Below are 9,669 nucleotides of genomic sequence, written 5' to 3'. Positions count from 1 at the left end.
GGGCACAGCCCTTGGGGGTGCCTCTGAGAGTATGAGAGCCTCTCAGGCTGGGAGAGGGCCACCCCAGTTGGTGCAGGGCCAGTTTCCTCTCCACCCCTCTCCCCTCCTCCCACTCCTCCTCCCTCCTTCCCATCCCATTGCACCAACCACCCTGCCCTCCCTCCCTCCTCACCCCTCTTCCCTGGCATGCTGGGCTCCACGGGCCAGTAAGAGAAAGCTTGTCTCGTTGCCCACATAAATAATCACATCTCTGCTGTGGGTTCTTGTTCCCACGAAGTTCTCCTGACGCTCTGGGAAGGGTGCAGAAGAGGGGAGGCCTGGCCCTCCGGAAGGCGTTCCCATCTCCTCTCTTCACCCAGTGGCTCTGCTGAGCTCCAGGCCGGGTTTTCTTTCTGCCCCTGGGACCCCCACACACACCTGCTCCAGGGCCACAGGCACCTGACTCACCAGGGAATGTAGTGTCTCATCCAGTTGCTTGTCCTCCAGGGCCCTCAACTCAGGGAGGACCAGAGCCCCCAGTCTCCTCTGAGCGTCTTCCCTAGATCCTTACGGCCTCTTCTCTTGTTTTCCCGCAACTGCACAGGCATCAAGTCCAGAAGCTTCCATCCAAACGTGAAGCTGTCCAGGGCCCTGCCCAGCCCTGGCCACCACGCCTTCCCACAACCACAGCTGCTAACCAGCTCTGCAGAGGGGCTTTCACTGTTGGTCTGGCTGTCCCTTGCTCCCTCTCGGCCCCGATTCCCTGGTCTCCACCACTGTTGTCGGGAGGCCCCAGAATGTGGGACCTGAACCCCAGGAATGAAGTTCTGGGGCAGACAGGTAAGGGGAAACATCACTGAAGCATGTCCTGGCATGCTTTGCAATTTTGCTTCAATCCCCACAACACCAAAGGGCAGGAAGCACTTGGTTTAGTGGTATTGTGTCAGAAACACTTCCAACAACTGCTAATGAATGTATGTGTGGTGATCTATAGATAAAGTTCCACCATTTGTGAGTACACAGCTCAAAGGTCGCAAACACAAGTATAACCATCATCACTAGCAACTTCTGGGAGCTCTGGTAGCGTAGTGCCTAAGGTACCTGACTGCTAACCAGAAGGCTGGCAGTTCAAACCCCCCAGCCACTCCTCAAAAGGAAGGTTGGGCAATCTACTTCCGTAGTGATACTGCCTCAGAAACCCAAGGAGGGGTCACTATGAGTTGGATCTAACTTGATGGTAGTGAGTTAGTTTGTTTGGTTTTTGGTGATGGAACGGCAGTACCGTATCTGGTGGTGGCCGGCTGGCTTCAAAGAAGCGCCTCCCTCCTCTCCCCTGGCCTATAAGTACTTACACAGCAGTAGAACAATCCCAGGAGGGGTTTGGAGGACAAGCCAGGCTAGCCTGGCCGGCAGCCATTGCAGGTGGTGAGCTCCCTCCTGAGGGTGGTACAAGATGTCCCAGGTGACAAAGAGTTTCTTTACATTGGTGGTCACAAGCAGATGTTCCTTTCTGATATGTGCTGGCACCAGCAGCTGCCAGCTGGGCTGCTCAGAAAAGTAAATATAGGGAGGGGAGCCCAAAGAAAGAGAGGACAGTTTAGGATGGCGGAGCGGGGGTCGTTTGGGGGTGTTTGGAGGCTTATATCGTACAGTCAGTTTTGTTATTACTTGAGGCTTCAAATGAGCCTCCCAGAAGCAGAAGGAGGGATTCTCACTCCGTCAGGACACGTCAGCCAGGAGTGGAGCGTGTCCTTGACCCAAGATGCTGACCCTGGACTTCCTCAGCAGAGAGGGTGGCAGCAGAACCACCAGAACCGAGACCAGCACGAGACGGGACGGCAGGTTTGCCAGCCCACAGAGCGAGGAAGCTGGGTGCCTTTGGACAGGAGGCTTGCTGGCAGAGTGCCTGCACCTATTGGCAGAGCTGAAGGAGCTTTGCAACATTTGCCCAAGCCGGGCCGAGGCGGGGCTCAGAGGCTGAGGGCCACAGAGAGGCGTGCCTGCAGGCCTGGGTAAGGGGAGCCTGTCGTGCTACAAGAAAGGTATCTGGAGCATTCCTGAACCTGAAGCGTCACCTGTTACTTCCCTTGTAAACCCCATAATCATGAGTATTGTCTGTGAGTTGTATGTGGCTGTTGCAATGAATTATTGAATCCAGCAGAGAGGTAGTGGGTACCGTGGGAGGGACGGTTGGTGTCAGAATTGGTAAGATGGTTGGATGTCTGACTTCTGCCTCATAGGAAGCAGCCTTATCCTTCTAAAAGAAATTGTCTGAGCACTCACAGTATGCCTATTCATAAGTCGATGGCCATTTGGGTGGTTTCCACCTTTTAGCCATCGTGAACAGAGCTACTGGGAATTGTTATTGTTGTTATGTGCCGTCGAGTCGGACCCGACTCATAGCGACCCCTCCTTGGGTTTCTGAAGCAGTATCACTACGGAGTAGATTGCCCCATCTTCCTTCTGAGGAGTGGCTGGTGGGTTTGAACCTCCAGCCTTCTGGTTAGCAGTCAAGTGCCTTAGGCACTATGCTACCAGAGCTTCTACTGGGAATATCAATGCTCAAGTATCTGTTTCAATCTCTGCCTTCGGCCCTGGTGGGTGGATACCCCAGCATGGAATTGCTGGGTCCTGAGGTAATGCTATGTTGAACTTTGTGAGGAACCCCAAACTTTTCTGTAGAGGCTGTACTGTTTTATTTACACTCCCATCAGCAATGTACCAGGGTTCCAACTTCTCCACAAAGCTACTTTTTAGAATGAAGCCAAGCCTGCAACCAGTGTCCAGATAAACTACTCAAACAGTTTTGTTATCATTGTTGCTATATGTGCAGTTACTGTCTACCTACTGGAGGCTGAGTTTCCACTTTGGAAGGGGCAGTGAAACAAGGTCTCATTTCAAAATAAACTTAAGTAGAAGAAGTGAGGCAATTTAGAGATAAATGAGGGGTGAGCAGCATAGGCGGACAGAGCATGGCAAGAATCCGAGGACAGGGTCCAAATGGCTGGTGTTAAAGAAACAACTCTGTGTGTGAGTGTATGTGTGTGTGTGTGTCTGCAGGCCAGGTGTGCGGGGCGGTGCCTTTGTGACAGTGTGGGATTGTGTCTTTTGCCTCTGTCAACCAGAATCCAAAACCGGGACCCAAGCATGGGAACGGGACGGGGCCAGGGGAGCCCCAAAGCTTCTGTCAACCCTGAACTTCTAAAAGGCACATCGCAGCCCTTAACACGAGTCCGCACATCTCATGGTGGGAGGTTAGCAAACCGTCCACGGGAGAAAGGACCGGTGCGCTCCAGCCCGTAGAGGGACGATGGGGGTTCTGGGGCGCCCTGTGAGGGGCGTGCGTGCGGGGTGCCCACGCAATTCTGGGTGCAGGCCTGTGCAGCCCGAGCGCCCTTTGTCGGAGGAGCCGGGCAAGTGCGCGCAGCGCGCGGGGCTGGACGCGGGCGCAGAGGCCGCTGGTCCCTGGCATCCGCTGCGAGGCGAGCTCGCTGTTCTGGGCGCAGGAGCTGTGCGTGGCGCCACATGCGGGCGGGGGTCGGTGCAACCGGGACCCCTCCGCAGAACGAGCGTGTGAGGAGTGCTTCCGGGACATCCCGGTGCAGCACCAGCCGGAGGAGTGCGCCGAGCGCACGGCGCCGGGGGCAGACGTGCCGCTGGGTGCGGGACGCCCACTGCAAACCAATGTGAGGGGCTGGGTGCGTGGCGACGGGGGACGCAGAGCGCGGCGGCCCGGGGGCGCCCCCTGCGAGGCTGGACGTGAACCCACCGCGGGCCCTCCGGGAGGCGGGAGCTCGCGTCCCGCCAGCGCAGTGACTCAGCATCGGGGCGGGCCGGAGCGGACAGGGGCGGGCCCGGGAGACCCTTATAAGGCTCGGAGGCCGCAGGGCCTGAGGCCGGAGCTCCATTGCCGCCACCTGTACTCCATCAATCAGTGAGTCCCCGCGCAGCCTAGGCCCCAGGGGCTAGCGCGTCCCTGGCGTGGGGTCGGGCTCCCAGGGTCGGGGAGAGCCCCCAGCGCCGGCTGGCGCTCCCAGGGGCCGGCGCTCCCAGCGTTGAGTCTGGGCTCGGAGACCCCGGGGCTCCTCCAGCGCCGGGAAGCAGATCCCAGGGGCCTCGTACCGGTCCAGCGGGAGATTGGGGTTCCTAGGGCTCTCTGGCTCCCTTAGCTAAGAGGCCAGCTCTTAGGGGGTCCTAAGCACTTTGAACTGGGGGTGGGGCCGTAGGGAGGATGGCCAGTGCGCCCTCAAACTCCCTCATTCCGGACTCTGACAAACTTCTCTTTGTCCACCCTAGTGCCACCCTACACCATTGTCTACTTTCCGGTTCGAGGTAAGGGCCCAGGACTGGAGAGGAGGGGTGGCAGAAGTTGGGGACTGCAGCCCAGAGGCCCCTCACCCACCTCGGGGAGACTCTAGGCCCCATTATCCCTCCCTCCTGTGGCTCCCAGCCCCGGGCTCCTTTGATCCCTGGCCCCCGGGCCTATCCTCTCCCTGTGTGCTGTGAGAGGCGGGTCCCCACACCCTCATACACACCCCTGTGTGACCCCCAGGGCGCTGCCAGGCCATGCGCATGCTACTGGCTGACCAGGGCCAGAGCTGGAAGGAGGAGGTGGTGACCAAAGAGGACTGGCTGCAGGGCCCTCTCAAGGCCTCCTGTGTGAGTGAGCGAGTTGAGGGTGTGGGGGACAGGGCTGGGCCCAGGAGTGTGCCACGGGAAGGGAGCAACTGAGCTCAGTACGCTCACCTGGCTGTTGCCCCGCCCCCAGCTGTACGGGCAGCTCCCCAAGTTCCTGGATGGAGACTTCACCCTGTACCAGTCCAACACCATCCTGCGGCACCTGGGCCGCTCCCTGGGTGAGTCTGGGGTCCCGGCTCTGGCGGGGGTGGGGCACGGCAGCCAGCATTCCTGAGCCCCTCTCATTGCTGGCCACCTGAGCCTGATTCATTTCAGTCCATGGCAGCCCTGTGACTGGAGAGCACGCCGGTTTGCAGTTGAGGGAATGAGGCCCAAAGCCGCGCCCAGCCCCGGCTACAGTCCCCCAGGCTGCCTCCCCTCGGCCTGGGCCCCTGCTGTGTCCAGCTCACTGGCTCCTTTGTTCCTTTCCCCCATTACGTCTCCACATGCTCTCCCCTCCCCCAACCCTGGCCCAAGTCAGCCTGCCGGTGGTGGATCAGTCAGGTGCCAGTCACGCTGCCCCCTCCCATCCCCCAGGCCTCTATGGGAAGGACCCGCGGGAGGCCGCCCTGGTGGACATGGTGAACGACGGCGTGGAGGACCTGCGGTGCAAGTACTCCACCCTCATCTACACCAACTATGTGAGTGCAGGCCACCTGTGGGCACTACGGGCTGAACCAAGAAAGGGTCTTCCGGGAGCCCCTCAGGCAGGGCACCGGGGCTGGGTGGAGCCCTCACCCTCCCTCCTTGGGGGCAGGCAATGGCAGAACAGTCCATTGAGGGGAGACATCCGGCCTTGGTGGGAGAGCCAAGGAGGCCTTCCTGGAGGAGGCAGATGAGGATCTATAGTCAGCTTCCGGAAGGAGAGGCTGGCACTTTCGGATGTAGGCACAACTGGAGCAGGGGACCAGTTTAGTGGAGGCAGAGCATGTATGTGTGTGCATGTACGTGTGGACATGTGTTTGCATGTGTGCGTGTATATGTGTGTACACAACTGTTCGAGTGTTTGTGAGTGTGAGCGTGTTTGACATATGTGTATGTGTTCACAAGGGTGTGAGTTTGTGTATTTTCAAATGCTGTGTGAGCATGTTTGAGTATATGTGTGCATGCATTTTTGAGCATGACTTGTGCATGATTGGGGTACATGTGTGTGATCCATGTGTACCTGTGTGTTAGTGTGTGCATATGTGTGTGAGCACGTGAGTGTGTGTGTGTATGGAGAGGCTGCATGGCTGGAGCTGCAGCTTCAGAAACACCAGGTCAGGAGGCCCGAACCCACGAATCTGGACCTTCTCCTGAGCCGTGGGGGCCATTAGGAGTGTAGGCAGCACGTTGCCCAAGCGTGAGGTCTAGCAGGAGCCAGCTCCGAGGCCCTGCAGTAATCTGCACGGTGGGAACAGAGGAGAGTTAGTCACTGGCATGGACAGGGTTGGCTGGTGGCTGGGCGTGGTGATGAGCACAGAGCCCCGAGGCTCCCGGTCCCCGGCCTGGGTGGTGTGGAGCGGTTGACCCTCCTGACTGGTACTAACAGAAGGGGCCATCTGGGGGCGGAGCTGGGCTGAAGGGCAGCTGCACAAGGAAGATGGCACATGGTGGTATCTTCTGGGCAGGAGGCCGGCAAGGATGGCTACGTGAAAGCACTGACTGGGCACCTGAAGCCTTTTGAGACACTGCTGTCCCAGAACAAGGTGGGGCAAGCCTTCATCGTGGGTGATCAGGTGAGCACGGCCCCACCCCACCCCTTCTGCACCCACTTCCTAGAGAGGAAAACGGGTGCAAAGACCTCGGGAGCCGTCTTAGGTGCAGGCAGCCCCAGGCAGTCACTGCTGCTACCCAAGGAAGCCCCCTTGCCCTCTGCCCACAGATATCCTTTGCTGACTACAACCTGCTGGACCTGCTGTTGATCCACCAGGTGCTGGCGCCTGGCTGCCTGGACGCCTTCCCCCTGCTCTTGGCCTACGTGGCGCGACTCAGCGCACGGCCCAAGCTCAAGGCCTTCCTGGCCTCCCCGGAGCACAAGAACCTCCCCATCAATGGCAATGGGAAACAGTGAGGGCTGTGGACCTAAAGGGGTGGTGGTGCAGAGGGGCCTGCCCGCTTCCCTTCCCCAGGACCAATAAAGGTTGGAAAAGGAGCTACGGTGTGAGCACTGTTTCCTGGGAGGGGTCTCTGGGTCCCCAGGTGTCAGGCTGGAGGGAAGGGTGGGCAGTGAGGGACAGGGCAGGGTCGAGACACTTGGATCCTAAGACACAGCTGGAGCGTCTTTCCAGAATCTTCGATCTAGGCCATGTTTCTCACTGCTGTAAGTTGATCCCAGCTCATAGAGACCCTCCCTTGGGTTTCCAAGCTGTAAATGTTTCCGGAAGCAGACTGCTTCATCTTTCACCGAGCAGCTGCTGAGTAAGAGCCGCTGACCTCTTGGCAGCCAGATGCCTTAGCCGCCAGGCTGAGTTTACTACTGAACTTCAAAAACAGGAAGAGGGTTAAATAAAATAAAATAAAACAAGTAGAAAGAGAAAGAAGCGGGGGCCCTGCACTAGAGAATGCAGAAAGAAACTCAGAGCGAAGACTCCCTCCAGGGAACATGCTTCCCTGTCCTGAGCGGCCTTCTGGGGGAGTGGCTCCAGGGCAGCTGGGAGCTGAGGGCAGGCCCAGGACCATGGGGTCAGCAGCTCTGAGGGTTCTGGCTGGGTCTGGGGACGGACGCTCGTTCAGGTGGGCGCTCATCTGACCTCCTGCTGCCTGGTGGGCCTGGGAGCAACCCCGACAGGTTGCTTAAGGGTGGAGCTCGGTGAGACAGCAACCCTGCCTGAGCGGGCTTCGCTGGGGGTCCTCGGTGGTGAAGGGCCAGGCAAAGCAGAGGCAGGAGTTCCCAGGGGTGGCTGGAGAGGAGGAGCTATGGAAGGTCCCCTCAGTGCAGCCTGGAGGGGAAAAGACACCTCCGTGGGAAGTCCTGCCCATGGCACAGGGCTCCCACCACCAGCCCAAGCAGGCTCAGACCTGGCCTAAACTGAGAAATACATGCCGACTGGTCAAAGCCAACCTACTGTGGTTTCTCTGTTTAGCGATACTGGATAATTAAGACACCACCCTTGAGGCAGATTCTATTATTCCTATTTGCGGATAAGAAAACCAGTCACAGAAAGTTTAAGTAGCTTGTTCATGTGTGAATAGAGGCATTAACAAGGTTATTCATTGCATGCTTGTTAGTAATCACCAGAAACACAGCCTAAATGCCCATCCATAGTGAATTGGCTAAATACATTAAGGTACACACGCACACACACACACACACACCATGGAGTCCAAATGCACTGTGTGGGGGTAAAAAAGAACAGGAAGCCTGGTGCAGGCTCTTGGTGCAGACAGGGATGGTAACTGAGTGCACCTCCATTTCCTAGAGGCCACGACTGCTCACCCAGAGGATATTCCTATATCCTCATGTCCCCTTAGCAGTCAAGCAGAACCATATGACATGTTCTGGCCGTGGTGGGTTGAATGTTGCCTCCCTCAAAAAAATACACCCACTTCCCAGCCCCTGTGAGTATAGTCTCAGCTGGAAAAAGGGTCTGTGGAGGTGTGATTAACTCAAGGATCTCAGGTGGTGGTGACATGTGACCCCAGCCAAGCCTTTTCCTTGGGAATCTGAGACTTCACTGGAGGGACATCTCACAGGGAAAAGCAAAAGCCCACGTGTTCTCTCCAGGAGCAGCCCCTTGGCCTGGATAGCGCCTAGATCCAACGAAAAGTGTCCTTATCAGAGACACACGGGAGAGACACAGGGAGAATATGGCCATGTGAGGACAGGCAGAGGTTGGAGTGATGTGGCCACAAGCCAAGGAAATGAACCAGGCTTTGATCCTCTGCTGAGAATTTGCTTTTCCTCCCCAAAAGTGCTGAATCAGAATCCACATTTTAATAAGATCCCCGGCGGTGGAAACGCACATTTTCCTTGGGACTAGAACCCACCGAACCACTTCTAAGCCCTGGATTGAATGCAAAGGCCACCAGAAGAGGGAAGAAAACTGAAAAAAAAAACACAAACTCACTGCCGTCGAGTCTGATCTGACTTGTAGTGACCCCTCCTTGGGTTTCCGAGGCGCTATCACAGTGGAAGTAGATTTCTCAACCTTCCTTCCAAAGAGTGGCTGGTGGATTTGAACAGCCAGGCTTCTGGTTAGCAGTCAAATGCCTTAGGCAGTACACCACGAGAGCTCCTAGAAGAGGGCAGAGACAGGAAGGAATTCCCCTAGAGCTTCCAGAGGGGGTACAGCTCTGCCGACTCCTCCATTTCAGACTCCAGGCCTCCAGGTAGATAGGTGAGAGACTAAACTCCCCTTGTGTTAAGCCATTTGTTAAGGCAGCCCCAGGTAACACCTCTGCTGGCAGATGGGCAGTGGGCAGAGGGGATTGTCGCATGCAGGCCCAGTTCCCGAGTGAAGGGTACATGAGCAGAACCCCCTACTGGTGTGTGATGGACACGTGTGCGACTGAGAAATGCCCTTGTGGTTTTGCATTGCCGCATGTGCAGGGAGTCTGATAACTGCAGCCCAGCCCAGCCCATCCTATCGGATATAACCTTTGTTCTAAGTTCAGGACAATGTAACCCCGAACACACTCAGCCTCTTCCAGCCCGTGCAGGTGGTCAGGGAAGGGGATGAGAGAGAGATGTCTGTGATGTTGGTATAGTTTCCCCAAGACCAGGCCTGAGAACTGTCAGTCATGGGGAGCTGAGAGACTCTAGGGGTGGAGGTGGGAGAGACACCGAGTAGAGTGAAGTCATCCGAGACCAAAGCTCCACTGCTCAGCCTCCCCCTCGGGACAGACATTGGGTGAAGGGCTGCAACAGATGGACAGGGCCCTGGCCAGGAACGGGGTGCTCTCTGCAAAGACTAGGGACATGAAGCTCATGGGTACAGCATCTGGCCTGAGCAGCCTGGCAGGGTGGCTTTGACTACTGGGGAGAGAGAGAGCCAGAGAAGGTTCCTGAAGGAAACTTTTTTTTTTTTTTTA

General features: G+C 57.1%; 1 pseudogene; it reads left to right on the top strand.

The window, feature by feature from the left end:
• The first annotated feature begins 776 nt into the window (after window positions 1-776).
• LOC103200428 lies at window positions 777-6,709 on the top strand (annotated as a pseudogene).
• The last annotated feature ends 2,960 nt before the right edge of the window (window positions 6,710-9,669 follow it).

Source organism: Orycteropus afer, unplaced genomic scaffold (genome assembly GCF_000298275.1).
Source record: "Orycteropus afer afer isolate SDZICR_OR568_19922 unplaced genomic scaffold, OryAfe1.0 scaffold00130, whole genome shotgun sequence".
NCBI classification, from domain to species: Eukaryota; Metazoa; Chordata; class Mammalia; order Tubulidentata; family Orycteropodidae; genus Orycteropus; species Orycteropus afer.
The sequence above is the reverse complement of the archived record's forward strand: the minus strand, read 5'-3'. Positions and strand labels throughout refer to the sequence as shown.